The sequence below is a fragment of the Triticum dicoccoides genome, chromosome 7A, assembly GCF_002162155.2.
Source record: "Triticum dicoccoides isolate Atlit2015 ecotype Zavitan chromosome 7A, WEW_v2.0, whole genome shotgun sequence".
Classification (NCBI taxonomy): Eukaryota; Viridiplantae; Streptophyta; class Magnoliopsida; order Poales; family Poaceae; genus Triticum; species Triticum dicoccoides.
Window position 1 is genome coordinate 82,588,073 of NC_041392.1, and position 15,957 is coordinate 82,604,029.

The following is a 15,957-nucleotide window of genomic DNA, read 5'->3' on the forward strand; positions in this document are numbered from 1 at the left end:
ATTGGAAATAGTTCCAAGATTGATATGATCATCATCACACACTCCCTATACTTTTGGGGTTAGTGTTAAACCTAAAATAAATGTTATTTAGTGTTTGCGTTGAGCATGAATATGATTGGATCATGTTTATTGCAATATAGTTATTCATGTAAGTTAGAGAATAATTGTTGTTCTGTTTACATGAATAAAACCTTCTATGCTCATACACCCAATGAAAATGGGTTGTTGGATCTCGATCGTGGTGATACACATTTTCATAATATTGAAGCCAAAAGATGCAAAGTTAATAATGATAGTGCAAATTATTTGTGGCACTGCCGTTTAGGTCATATCGGTATAAAGCGCATGAAGAAACTCCATACTGATGGACTTTTGGAACCACTTGATTATGAATCACTTGGTACTTGCGAACCGTGCCTCATGGGCAAGATGACTAAAACGCCGTTCTCCGAAACTATGAAGCGAGCAACAGATTTGTTGGAAATCATACAGACAGATGTGTGTGGTCCGATGAATATTGAGGCTTGCGGCAGGTATCATTATTTTCTGATCTTCACAGATGATTTGAGCAGGTATGAGTACATCTACTTGATGAAACACAAGTCTGAAACATTTGAAAAGTTCAAAGAATTTCAGAGTGAAGTGGAGAATCATCTTAACAAAAATAAAAGTTTCTACGATATGATCGCAGAAGAAAAATATTTGAGTTACGGGTTTGGCCTTCAGTTAAAACAATGTGAAATAGTTTCACTACTCACGCCACCTGGAACACCACAGTGTAATGGTGTGTCCGAACGTCGTAACCGTACTTTATTAGATATGGTGCGATCTATGATGTCTCTTACCGATTTACCACTATCATTTTGGGGTTATGCATTAGAGACAGCTACATTGACGTTAAATAGGGCACCATCTAAATCCGTTGAGACGACACTGTATGAACTATGGTTTGGCAAGAAACCTAAGCTGTCGTTTCTTAAAGTTTGAGGTTGCAATGCTTATGTGAAAAAGTTTCAACCCGATAAGCTCAAACCCAAATCGGAGAAGTGCGTCTTCATAGGATACCCAAAAGAAAATGTTGGGAACACCTTCTATCATAGATCCGAAGGCAAGATATTCATTGCTGAGAATGAATCCTTTTTAGAGAAGGAGTTTCTCTCGAAAGAAGTGAGTGGGAGGAAAGTAGAACTTGATGAGGTAACTGTACCTGCTCCCTTATTGGAAAGTAGTTCATCACAGAAATCTGTTCTTGTGACTACTACACCAATTAGTGAGGAAGCTAATGATGATGATCATGTAACTTCAGATCAAGTTACTACCGAACCTTGTAGGTAAACCAGAGTGAGATCCGCACCAGAGTGGTACGGTAATCCTATTCTGGAGGTCATGTTACTTGACCATGACGAACCTACGAACTATGAGGAAGCGATGATGAGCCCAGATTCCGCGAAATGGCTTGAGGCCATGAAGTCTGAGATGAGATCCATGTATGAGAACAAAGTATGGACTTTGATTGACTTGCCCAATGATCGGCAAGCCATTGAGATTAAATGGATCTTCAAGAGGAAGACAGACGCTGATAGTAGTGTTACTATCTACAAAGCTACAATTGTCGCAAAACATTTTCGACAAATTCAAGGTATTGACTACGATGAGAGTTTCTCACTCGTATCTATGCTTAAGTCTGTCCGAATCATGTTAGCAATTGCCGCATTTTATGAAGTCTGGCAAATGGATAAACAAAACTGCATTCCTTAATGGATTTATTAAAGAAGAGTTGTATATGATGCAACCAGAAGGTTTTGTCAATCCTAAAGGTGCTAACAAAATATGCAAGCTCCAGCGATCCATCTATGGACTGGTGCAAGCATCTCGGAGTTGGAATATACGCTTTGATAAGTTGATCAAAGCATATAGTTTTATACAGACTTGCGGTGAAGCCTGTATTTACAAGAAAGTGAGTGGGAGCACTACATCATTTCTGATAAGTATATGTGAATGACATCTTGTTGATCGGAGATAATGTAGAATTATTCTGCAAAGCATAAAGAAGTGTTTGAAAGGAGTTTTTCAAAGAAAGACCTCGGTGAAGCTGCTTACATATTGAGCATCAAGATCTATAAGAGATAGATCAAGACGCTTGATAAGTTTTTCAATGAGTACATACCTTGACAAGATTTTGAAGTAGTTCAAAATGGAACAATCAAAAAAAGAGTTCTTGCCTGTGTTACAAGCTGTGAAACTAAGTAAGACTCAAAGCCCGACCACGGCAGAAGATAGAAAGAGAATGAAAGTCATTCCCTATGCCTTGGCCATAGGTTCTATAAAATATGCCATGCTATGTACCAGATCTATTGTATACCCTACACTGTTTTTGGCAAGGGAGTACAATAGTGATCTAGGAGTAGATCACTTGACAGCGGTCAAAATTATCCTTAGTTGAATAAGGATATGTTTCTCGATTATGGAGGTGACAAAAAGGTTCGTCGTAAAGGGTTATGTCGATGCAAATTTTGACACTGTCCAGATGACTCTAAATCTCAATCTGGATACATATTGAAAGTGGGAGCAATTAGTTAGAGTAGCTCCGTGCAGAGCATTGTTGGCATAGAAATTTACAAAATACTTATAGATCTGAATGTGGCAGACCCGTTGACTAAACTTCTCTCACAAGCAAAACATGATCACACCTTAGTACTCTTTGGGTGTTAATCACATAGCGGTGTGAACTAGATTATTGACTCTAGTAAACCCTTTGGGTGTTGGTCACATGTCGATGTGAACTATGGGTGTTAATCACATGGTGATGTGAACTATTGGTATTAAATCACATGGCGATGTGAACTAGATTATTAACTCTAGTGCAAGTGGGAGACTGAAGGAAATATGCCCTAGAGGCAATAATAAAGTTATTATTTATTTCCTTATATCATGATAAATGTTTATTATTCATGCTAGAATTGTATTAGCCAGAAACATAATACATGTGTGAATACATAGACAAACAGAGTGTCACTAGTATGCCTCTACTTGACTAGCTCGTTGATCAAAGATGGTTATGTTTCCTAACCATAGACATGGGTTGTCATTTGATTAACGGGATCACATCATTAGGAGAATGATGTGATTGACTTGACCCATTCCGTTAGCTTAGAACTTGATCGTTTAGTTTGTTGCTATTGCTTTCTTCATGACTTATACATGTTCTTATGACTATGAGATTATGCAACTCCCGTTTAGCGGAGGAACACTTTGTGTGCTACCAAACGTCACAACGTAACTGGGTGATTATAAAGGTGCTCTACAGGTGTCTCCGAAGGTACTTGGTGGGTTGGCGTATTTCGATATTAGGATTTGTCACTTCGATTGTCGGAGAGGTATCTCTGGGCCCACTCGGTAATACACATCACTTAAGCCTTGCAAGCATTGCAACTAATGAGTTAGTTGTGGGTTGATGTATTACAGAAGGAGTAAAGAGACCTGCCGGTAACGAGATTGAACTAGGTATTGAGATACCGACGATTGAATCTCGGGCAAGTAACATACCGATGACAAAGGGAACAACGTATGTTGTTATGCGGTTTGACCGATAAAGATCTTCGCAGGATATGTAGGAGCCAATATGAGCATCCAGGTTCCGCTATTGGTTATTGACCAGAGACGTGTCTCGGTCATGTCTACATAGTTCTCGAACCCGTAGGGTCTGCATGCTTAAAGTTCGATGATGATTATATTATGAGTTTATGTGTTTTGATGTACCAAAGGTAGTTCGGAGTCCCGGATGAGATCTGGGACATGATGAGGAGTCTTGAAATGGTCGAGACATAATGATCGATATATTGGATGACTATATTCGGACATCGGAAAGGTTCCGAGTGATTCGGGTATTTATCGGAGTACCGGGGAGTTACGGAAATTCGCCGGGGAGTGTATGGGCCTTATTGGGCTCTAGGGGAAAGAGAGAGAGGCAGGTCGCACGCCCCCAAGGCCTAGTTCGAATTGGACTAGGGGGAAGGGTTGCGCCCCCTCCTTCCTTCTCTTCTCTTTTCCCTTTCCTTCTCTCATACTCCTATTACTTGGAAGGGCTCCTAGTTCTACTAGGAAAGGGGGAATCCTACTCCCGGTGGGAGTAGGACTCCCCTAGGACGCGCCATAGAGAGGGCCGGCCCCTCCCCTCCTCCACTCCTTTATATACGTGGCCAGGGGGCACCCCATAGACACAACAATTGATCTCTTGATCTCTTAGCCGTGTGTGGTGCCCCCCTCCACCATAATCCACCTCGATCATATTGTAGCAGTGCTTAGGCGAAGCCCTGCGTCGGTAGAACATCATCATCGTCACCACGCCGTCGTGCTGACAAAACTCTCCCTCAACACTCGGCTGGATCGGAGTTCGAGGGACGTCATCGAGTTGAACGTGTGCAGAACTCGGAGGTGCCGTGTGTTCGGTACTTGATCGGTCGGATCGTGAAGACGTACGACTACATCAACCGCATTGTGCTAACGCTTCCGCTTTCGGTCTACAAGGGTACGTGGACACACTCTCCCCTCTCGTTGCCATGCATCACCATGATCTTGCGTGTGTGTAGGATTTTTTTAAATTACTACGTTCCCCAACATGCTGCTGTTGCGAAGGAGCGGGAGGTGCGGGTGGAGCAGGCGGGAGGGGAAAGTACCCCGGTGGCACCGACGGACGTGGTTGGGTCGGGGCAGGCTGTGGCGGCCCGCGAGATGTCCCGACAGCGAGGGCGGTGTGATGAACACGGGCCTTGACCTTCTTCACCCGACGTTCCTCCAAGCGTAGATACGCGGCGACGGACTGGAAGGTCGGGTTCGGCAGCAGGGAGAGGTTCGAGGCCACGTTGCCGAAATCCTCGTTGATGTCGGCGGTGAGGGTGCTAAGCATGAGCTCGTCCGACACCTTGGCGCCGATGTCACGAAGCTCATCGGCGAGGTGCTTCAGGCGCATGCAGTAGTCGTCGATGGAGGAATCATCTTGGTAGCACCTGAAAAATTCCTGCTGCAAAAACACAAGACGTTGAAGCTTATTGTCGGTGAAGAGATTATTGATCTTGGTCCACACGACACACACGTCGTCATCCTCCAAGACAACCGTATGGAAGATGTCCGGGGAGACCGTGAGGTAGAACCACCGCATGAGGGAGGCCTCAATGGCCGCCCAGTCCGGATCATCCGCCATGAGGTCGCCATCCACGGTCCCGTCGACGTGCTCGAGGAGGTGGTACTCGCGGAATACGAGGTTGAAGTAGGTCTTCCACGCGTAGTACGAGGAGGTGGATTGGTCGAGCTTGATGGGAACGCGGGTGTGGATGTTGAGATCACGGACGGCGGTGGCGTCAGGCACAAGTCCAGCGAACGGGTTGGAGTTGCTGGAGAGGGGAGACGCCATGGGAGCAGCGGCAAGGGAGGGTTGCGGCGGCTCGGGTGGGTAGGCTAGTGGCGGCGGTGCGGGTTAGGGTTAGGGTTTTGGGGCGCGGCGGCGACTGGGGGAGGGAGGCAGCGATGGCAGAGAGGAGAGCGCACTACAAGAAATATGCCCGTTTATGACAAAAATATAACGACCATGGTTTATTGGTCATAGATCAATGACCAAAATTGACGAAATGGTCAAGGGCTGACCAGAGGGGTCCAAACCCCCCCACCATTGTGATAATATCTGTCAAAAAGGTCATCGCCGCATCACGTCAATTGGTCATAAAATGTATAGCACTATCCATGGCCATATTTTGGGTCCACCTTAACCAAATTAATATGTCCATAGGCCCAAGTAATGGTGAGTGAGTAGGCACGTCAACAATTTTGCCTCTGTGTCAAGTATACATGTAATAATTTTGTTTATGTGTCAGCCATGCGTGTCAAATCAACCTACGCGTGCAGGACCAACATGGTATATCTACACCCGACAGGTGTTAAAAAATGCAAGGGCTTCGCTTTTATAGTTTTTTGTTTATTTTCAATTAAAAAACTTCAAAATTGTTGGAGGATTCAAATTTGCTTCAACCCTTTTGTAATTTTTTGAGGATTATCAATATTATTTCATATCCAAATAAAAAAAGATCTTTAGAAGTTGTGTATATATGGGTCATACTGTTGATATTTGTCATTTCATGAATATTCATTTTTAATACGATTCCATTTGAAAAAAAAAACCAAAAATCAAAACCTTATGCAATATAAGCTAACCATTAGGCTCATATAATTCAAGTTAGTTTGCTACGTAATACTTCCTCTGTCTCATAATGTAACCGTCCCATAACGTAAGATGTTTTTGCCGTACATTATGAGACGGAGGAAGTAGCAAAATAGAATACTTTTTTTGCCAACAAGAACATAATACCTTTTTCTTATACACTACTGGCACTAGTAGTTTTTATGGAACTCACTAACTACTGCTAACCAGTTATATGCTCATGCCAACTTATTTCCTAATAAAGGCTCGCGCCATATGTCCACCAATTTTTCAGCTCGCTCCAAATTTCCCAGCCTATTTTTCTGCAAATCAATTACCCGCGCGCGTCTTCTCGGCCCAAACCAGAGCAGCCCATGTCTCCGTTGTCTCCTTTTCGATTCCCGACTCTAGCTCACAGGTATCCATAAGAGCGACCAGCCCTGAATGCTTAAACCTATCAATCCTCTCCTAAATTTCTTTCTTTTTGTCGTTGGGCAAGGAGCAATCCATTCAGCACTTTCCGATGGGGACCAAAAGCCACTGGGCTACCAAGAAGTCGGATTCAGTTCAGTCCCGTTTTCAAGATCCGGTTCAGTGTTTGGGGATGGCTTGGTCCAAGCCCACATCCATAGTAGATGGACTTGAGCAGGCAAGTATGCCACCTACTGATATGATTGATTATGACAATTATGATATGGACTGGACGGTTGTGCAACCGATTGTACTGACTCGCTTACCCCCGAGAACACCTAAGACATGGGGGTTATTTACGCGAGTAAGCCTAGCAAGGACCAAGATCTCGATCTAGCCTAGTTGGGGCTTTAGAGTCACATGACACAGTACCAAGAACGGGAGAACCAGTAACAATTGATACGGATTTCCAACCAACGGATCTTCTTACCTTTGGACCGGAACCTTTAGCTGTTTCCTACTCGGTCTACAGCTTGGTTTGAAATGAGGGAGCCATACCGTGTGGTCGAAGCAGAGTACCGTTTTATAGTGGATAGGGCACTATCTCTATTCGTAGCAGCATTGCGTATTGCTCTCACTAGGAAAGGGGGACATAACCCCTACTATAGAGCAGGAATGGAAGGAAATGAGCTCGGCTGCTTCTCCCCCACACTTCTTTATTTCTCCGTGCCCCTATTTAGTTAGTACTTTCGAGTTAAGAGCGAGAAAACGAACTATTTCATTTAATAAAAAAAGTGCAACGGCTGTAGGGTGAAAAGGCCATGAGGATGGCTACGGCTTTGAAGCTCCTTTATCTACCATAGATAGAATGGAAGAGTTTTTTCTCACTGCACTGATCCACCAAGGCTAGGGATATCCAATGGGATGGAGCTATTTCCCTTGGCACCTTATAGTCCTTAGACGATGAACAGAGCACTAGATGCCCTAATCTACTCCTATGCTAAGTGTCTTTGTTTGGTTTGATTTCTTGTGAAAGCGGCTAGCCCCATCACTAAAGCATGCCTGTTCCATATGAAAGGTGATGTAGGTAGGGCTGGTAGGGGAAGTAAGAAATAGGTGAGACTCGTTAATGAAACTAGCCTTCAGCCTTAGATTTCTAAGTTCTGTTTCCACCATTACTAGTGTTTCCTTGCTTTTCATAATAGAAAAAGATCAACTAAACCAGAGATTGTCGTAGAGATTGGCAGGACTAGGTATTATTCTGGGCGATGAAATGGATGGAATTTCTTGAAACATAACTCACTTCACTTATAATCGAATTTGGAAAAGGGAGACTAGCTGCTGCAATAAATCAAGAAGAAAGCAGGCGCAAAAGAGAAGCTCAATGAGAGAGATTCTAGACCGGTCATGGTCGGGGCTGATCGATCGCTCCTTAAAAGGGAGTTAACTGCTTCGAACCATACATGAAACTTATCTCATAGAGTGAGCTAGCCCCAGATAGCGAAGGATAGCTATTGACTTATTGGGAAACCCGCCTCCAATACATGCTTATCCCAGACCCCCTATTCCTTCATTTTAGGTTTTCATGGCCGATTCAATAACATAGTTCGCACACCTCTTTTCAATTCTCTAGAGATAGTTGTCATTTATCTCTTCTTCCGGGTCCCTCCTATTTGGTTGGAAGTTTCCTGCTCCAGTTGGGAAAGCAAGTGATTGATTAGTTCCATTGGTCTATTGGCTTCAGCTTCCAGTCTACCTCATTTCTATCAAAATGATCTGGTGTCTATGTCCATGCCTGAGGTTGGTAAACCCTATATCTATTGCAAACGAGCTTTTCGGAAGGGACAGCTTGTAATCCATGACTTACTACTACGAGGATTCTGGCGGAGTGCTTTTCACATATAGATAGGTCGGGACGAAGAAGCTCCGTAGTCAACTAATAGATAGAAAATCACAGTAACCTTTTTCCAACAGTTTCACCATGATAAGAACAACCTTGTCATACATGATAATTATGGGCTTTCTTCCTCCTTCTTTATAGTCTGCAGTTCAATCTGCCAAGTCCGATTCATCTTTTTCCAATACTGCGAGCCAAAGGCACGCTGCTATTTAGTCACAGTCACATGCTCACCCTTGACTCTATAAATAAAACCAGTAGCTTGGGCTAGCGAGTATAGTTCCCTGGCGCCGGGCCCTCAATAAAGTCCATCGTGGCCATATCCCATGGTTTCTCTTTCTTAATGCTGACCCCAATGTTGATCGACCGTGCTTATTATGATATTTTATTCAATTCATACCACTCAAAGCCCAGGCCATTGGCTGCGCCGCTTTCTGCAACTCGTAGTCACAAAACCTTATTAATCTAAGTGATTTCTTGTCAACGGATCGCTATCGCTTACAAGAACGGATGCAGAAATGGGACACCTGAAGGTGAAACAAGAGACTCATACCCATGGTCATCTGATTGATCTACTCGGCTTCTGTACTGAAATGAAAAGGCCAAAGGCCAAACAAAAGACGTTTCGTCTGCTCCAGACGAGGTAAGAGCGAATGATCTTTTTCGTGATTTCCATCGTAAGAAGATCGACTTGTAGAAGTCTAAAAATGGGGAGCAAAGGAAGAGGCAGGCTGAGCTAACTCTTGTTCAATATCATTCTCATGATGTGTGGTGCAAAGAGAAGATTCTTGTGGAAATCCCTTCTTTCTAGCTTGATCAATTTCTGTAAGAATGAAGCTAGTGACATTAAACTTCTGGCTCTTCATTATGAAGTCAACTACATGCCAAGACCCTTTATTCCAAGTAGATTGCATCTGCATTCCCTTTTGAATCAATAAGGTATTGACTGGTTGTTTTCACCTTTCGAACGAAGGCCACTACTCTTTGGAAAAGGTCCACGAGTCGAATCAGTAAGATTTCATCAAGAAGATTTATCACCACAGTGGCGTGTTATTTCATTGTTTTGTTATCTAGCCGGGCTAGAGAAGAGCTATCGCCATCATCAAACAAAGAAGCCAAGGACTGGTCAAAAGAGAGGAGGGACCACATTCTCGAATCCACTCATGAAAAATGCCCCACCTCTATCAAATTGGTATTCATCTCGAAGGAAAATAAGAGAGTTTTGTTTTGCCACAATGAGTAAACAACAAGTTTTATTTTGAAAAAGCCCATTCCTTTTTTGGGATAGTTTGCCAAGGAAAGTCGTACGAAGGCAAAGCGGACAACGGGAAAAGGTACCTTTAAACCTCGTTTCAGTACCAATATTCCCGCCTTCAAGGGCATATGAAGGAGCTCCTATTGCTTAAGAAAGTACAGCAGAAATAAAGTCTTTGGGTAGATGAGGTCACTGATTAGCCCGCTGAGCTGCTCTGTCCCCTCTACCGGGATGGGATGGTTTATGCGCTTGTCCCGATGAAGCTTAGGATCCGATAGAAACACGGGGTCAACTAAGGAAAAAAATGGGAACCTTTGCATGACGCGCCTTCCTCAGGATGTGCGCTCTCTTTTCAGGATTGAGAATGACGACACAGCCTGGAGGTCTTTCGTCTACTTCTTCTGTCCAGGCCTGTTTGTATTCCCACCATACCTTTCCGCATCGTCCTTCTCTATTGGGGGCTCCCAACACCTCAGCCACACATCTTTTTCGTTCGCTCCCCATTTTATTCTCTAAGGAACCCTCTCCTTAATGAGCGTAGATTGATGGAGATGGCGTTTGTACCGGTCAATCTTTATATCCTTTCTGGCATAGTTTTGTAAAAGATCGGCAGGTGATCCGTCCTTTCTCCTCTGCCGTGGTTCATGCATTCTTCCTTTTTGGAAAGCGGATAGGGATCGGGTGAATTAGAGAATAGACAGACGTCCGTTGGCATTTCAGCCTTTCTTCTCACTGACAACTTCATCAAAGCTTACTTATCAGACATAGAGTTTTTGAAGAAGAAGAAGGAGGAAGCACATGGGATAGCAGTACCACGACCCCGTACGTGGATTCCACCACCAACAGATTACTACAAACTCAATGTGGACGCGGCCGTGTCACGTCCAGGTACATTTGGCGCAGTTGGTGTGGTTTGCAGGGATGAGAGAGGTTTGTTCATGGGAGCGTCAGCTCTCGTTTTCAGAGGACTGCACAACCCCCAAGTGCTAGAAGCACTAGCTGTTCGGGAGGCATTAGCACTTTCAGAAGATCTCTATATCAATCATTTACTTGTTGCCTCCGATTGCAAGGTGGTGGTAGATGCAATCAGACAGGGAAGCTCAGCAGAATTTGGAGCCATTGTCTAGGAAATCAAGACTAGAGCAACTACCTTTATTTCATGTTCGTTTACTCATGAGTATAGGACCTCCAATACGGAGGCCCATAATCTCGCAATGCATGCGTTATCTTTAGGGTTTGGCCGACACACTTGGCTAGGACAACCCGGCGATCTTCTTTTTGTACCTATGAACATTATGATTCAGTAATAAAGCTTTGTGAGATTCTCAAAAAAAATATAAAATGTATGAAACCCTAACTCCTCCAGAATCCCCTCCAGCGCCGCCACCCCCTCCCCTTGCCCCGGGTCTGGGACTCTTCCACGAGGCCACGACCCCCTCACCTCCTCCCCGTCGAGCCTCGATCTGGCCAGATCCATCAAATCCACACACGGATCCGGCCTAACCATCCCGCCGCTGCAGCGGCAGGTCACCAGGACGGCGGTGGGAATAGACCTTGACGGCGGCGGGTACCGAGAATCGCTGTTGCACCAACCGCGCGCATGACAACGGAGGGCGGGGCTTGACGGATCACCGCCTCGCTGATGTGGTCGCTGCCGCTTCTGCCGGAGCAGTGAACTTGTCGCTGGACTAGCGGGTGCTGGGTGAGCCGCGTCGCTTGACTGGGTCAACTCCAATGGCCCCGGCGTCGGCGGCGATGAGGATCCAGACAATCGGCCCGTGTGGCGGGCGGCGGTGCTCGCAATGGCAAAGGAGATGCGTGCGTTCGCGCGCAAGGCCCCCCAGGAATCATGTGTACGTGGCCAAGATGACCACGCGGCTCGCAGCCCCGTCTGGGCCATCCTCACTACCGTCCTCGCCTTAGAGTTCAGCATCGGTCAGTCTCTTTCTTTTCTTTCCGAGCACTATTGATCGATGACGGTGTTTGTGGCTGCTCAAATTAATGTTTGAATGTGCCAAATCTGCTGCTATGTATAGGAACTAAAACCTGCTGCTCTGAAGGTGCCAGCGTCGGTGAGGGAATTTATCAATGGTGGGTTCAGTACAGTATCTGCTGCTATGTTATTTGCAGCCAGAGAAGATATATGTTCATGCCATTTTCTTAATTGTGTCACCCGTTTTCAGCTAGTGTACAAACAAACAAATTATAGGCATGCATGAGTAGTGCACGGACACATGTTAGTGTATCTTACCAGAGATGGACAGAGTCTTTTTGCGTAATTATGCCTGAACATGCATGGTAAGAACAAAATCCTGACTGATTATAGAGAGCAAGTAGATACTATCATCACTGAGAAAAAGCTTGTTTAGTTGAGAGTGTTCCATGGGAACCCTCAGTCAGTGTAGCAGCACAGACATGTATAATCAACTTCTCTACACCAGCTGAGCTAGTGTCTTACTGACTTCCAAGTCATAAACAATGTCAATAATGTTGGTAAGTGCCTGCTGCAAATAATCTGCAAGCACCACAGCAGGCTTTGCCTTGTAGCAATGTCCTTTTATATTCATATAATCCTTACCTAATCAAATTGCCGTATCCCCGTATGCTAGAGGACGAGTTTAGTCAGGCCAGCAACAATGCGGAGCTACATAATTAAATAACATGTTCTGAACTGTGAGCACATGATGATTGTGTGGGTGCAAATAAATGGAAGTCGAAATGCTTTTGGCTGTGACTTACTATTCGTTAGCCTATATGCATGTCTTAGTTAAACTTGAAAATCATTGTTTTCTCCTATGATGTTATGTGATTCAGTAATAAATTAGTAGACTCGAATATTTCTTGTTTTGATCAGTCTTGTGGAAAATATGACCTTCATTGAATACTCTACTCTTTATATGTCGCACAAGGGTTCCTCGTCGTAGCTTTTGTTCTTGTTTTTGTTCAATCTGCATTTATATGTTAGTCTAGTTATTAGATTGATTTTAGAATGTTCATCCAACTTTTGTTGATCTAAGATACATCTTGCATGCTATAGAAGTCATATTAGCTAAACTTGGCTTGTAGTTGTCTCTATGAAAGTGGTTGTATTTTGATTTTTATCTTTTGGTTTGCTGCAGTGGAATGCTCATCACCTCATAGGGAAGATCTGAACCAAGTGAATGCAAGGATTTTTTTGGCAATGTCTAGCTCAATCTCACCTTCGAGAAAATGTAATATTTTTCCTCCGGAGTTAGTCTACACTATCCAGGTTGTATGCTACTACTGAGATCCCATCAAGGTAACACTCTTCCCCCACATCTTAATCTGCAAGAAAAGTATAAACAAGATTCAAGTGAGCGGTCTTCATGGGGTTGCTTGTTCGTATGATTTGTTCATGTGCTTCATTTTGTAATTCTAGTCAAGTAAAGGCTAAAGAAACATGCTACCCTCAAACTGAAGTTTTGCAACCATGTTAATATTTAATGCAAATTGCCAAGACTCTTCTGGGAGGATTATGTTTATCTCTGTAACTAGCTGTTAGCATTTTCCTGTTCAACAATAAAGGTCGACATCACTACAGGAAATGGTTCTGATTGTTACTTCGATTCAAACTCATGAATTAAGTTAAAGTCTACATATGAGGTTGTGTTTCAGCCATGCATACTTTGTGTGCATGTGTTGTTTGTGTTGAGTTTGGTTTAGTGGTATATGAGCTGTGTTGTGTTGTGGTGCTCATGTCGGTGCTGTTTATTTTACTGTGTTAAAGATATATGATTGACATCTCTTCATGTTGGAAGTTATTAATGTGAGTTTTTTTTGCACAAAGTGTTGAGCTAACACAAGAATAATCCTGCAATTCCTGAAATTTATATGGGAGCATGTCTTAGTCTTGCGTTAATTGCTGGATGTAAAACCTCCAGTTATCTTTTGTTTGCTCATATTTTGTGTGCTTTCTTATGTTTGATTATTCCAATTACCAGGATGATCTGAAGCACTCAAAAGAAACGAAGGGCAGAAGGAGCTTCGTTTCTCATTGATGTTATGTGTGATCAACTAAAATTTGCCCATCTCGTCCAATCTTTGTAGAAATATGTTGTTGTGCGCCTGTGCACTTGTTGGGTCTTTTTGCTGTGCACTTGCACTTGAAGCATTATTTTGATGTGCACTTGTGCACTTGTTGGACCTTGGACCTTTCTGTGTAGAGGAGTTAATGGATGATGTATTGTATTTCATGTGATGTGTTACTGAAATGAAATATACAATTTATCTGCAATATTGTATTTTATTGTACTTGTTTTCATACATGAGATATGCATGCTTCTGAAAATAATGCATCAACCCAAATAAATCAGACCATTTCAATAAAAAAGATAGGTATTGGGCCAGGTCCATGTAGGCTAGATTGATGGACTGGGCTATGAAATTTATGATGATTCCATTTGGTCACTAACAATGCCATGTCAGCTCAGCCATGTCAGATCCTACGTGGCTCAGGCAAGTGGGTAGTGACCTTTCTGAAATTTTGGTCATCAGTCTAGCTATGACCAAAATTCCAAAAAGGTCAAGTTTGTTCGTTCTTGACAGCCAACTGTTGACCTTCTGAATTTGGTCAAAAAAAGGTCAATAAACGATAAATATGACGAATCAACGACCAAAATGGGGAGTCATAATTGAGTGTATTTCTTGTAGTGGCGGCGGCTGCGAGGGGAAGGGGTGCGGCGGCGGCGGTGTACATCGGTGGCGGCGACGCAAAGGAGGCGGCGGTGGCGGATGGTGCGGAAGGTGGGAATAGAATCGGCGTGCTAAACTGATACCATGTTAGTTAGGAAGAATGGGATTGCAAGAATCGATAATCATTAATTGTGTGCATGGTGCACATATATAGGTATATGGTGGACCGGCCTCTACTTGTCTTTCAAGATGTACAAATATAAGAGGAGAGAGAGAGATACACCGGTATAAATACATACCCAAGTCCTATACATATGCAGTGTACAACGTACGCTCAACAACTTGTACTAGTGCTTATAGTCGTTGCTAAGTGGTTCATGGACCTGCTTGTAATTTTTGTTACTTATGAATTTATTTTTTTGCAGTTTGCTCATCGGGATCTTTGTACTATTGTTACATACTATTAAAAATCAGAAGAATTTTTGCAAAAAAATGATGTTGAAGCCAAAACGACATGAAGTGTCTGAAGGTAATAGATGATGATTCTTTTCTATAGAAACTTCCTCTGGTTGATCATTCATGTATAAAATGGTCAAGTAGTTGTGTGAAGGCTACTTTATACTGTTGTGGTTGAAGTATCTATATAAAAGACGTACTTCCTCTATTTCAAAATGTAGTGCATATTTTGTTTTTTGAGAGTTAAATATGTCTACGTCTGACCAAGTTTAAAGGAAAATGTATTAACATCCATAATATTCCCTTCGTAAACTAATATATGATTTTTAGATCACTAAAGTAGTGATGATTTAAAAAATATTATATTTAGTGATTTAAAAGATCTTATATCAGTTTACAAAGGAAATACTTCCTCCGTCCGAAAAAGTTTGTCCCTCAAATAGATGTATCTAGCACTAGGATACATCCATTCGAGGAACAAGCTTGAGATAAGCTTTTTCGGATGGAGGAAATATAATATAAAATCATGTATCTCTAGACTCGTTAGGGACGGTATTTCTATATTTTACTTATTTCGTATTTTAGCTATCGACACGTTTTTAGGACTATCGATAGTTTATTCTGTAAACTTGTTCAAAGATAGACCTATTTGACTTTTGATAAAAAAATCAAATACGTACTACATTGTGAAACGGAGGAAGTATATGCTAAGAGGCGCGCCCTGCCTCTACGACTGATTACAGTTCAGACGTCGTAGCGGATTTCACCACGTTGGCGTGGACACGCAACTTCAGTTTGGCCATGGAGTTAGAGCACCGGATCACCGTCAGCAGCAGTAGCAGCACCCTTGCGCACGCATCGACGACGGCGACTCAGCTAAAGCTGGTGGACTTCAAGGCAGAAAAGTGCCCAAACCTACCTGTATGTACGAACATCAATTTGCAAAATAATTGTATAATAGCTTGTTGATTTTGATTGATGATATGAACATTTTACCAACAACAACAAGACTTTCGTTGAAGATGACCTGATGATGCATGCCTTTCTCCTTGCAACATGGTCCTCTGTGAGTTCTTCACGTACGTGGCAGTGGTC

At 43.1% G+C, this 15,957-nt stretch overlaps 1 long non-coding RNA gene across 1 annotated transcript; it reads left to right on the forward strand.

Annotated features, from left to right (window-relative positions):
- Positions 1 to 11,139: 11,139 nt before the first annotated feature.
- LOC119328370 lies at positions 11,140 to 14,008 on the forward strand. Its single transcript, XR_005158939.1, has 4 exons — positions 11,140 to 11,688; positions 11,790 to 11,844; positions 12,873 to 13,033; positions 13,716 to 14,008. It is a non-coding gene; the product is annotated as an uncharacterized LOC119328370 (long non-coding RNA).
- Positions 14,009 to 15,957: the final 1,949 nt, after the last annotated feature.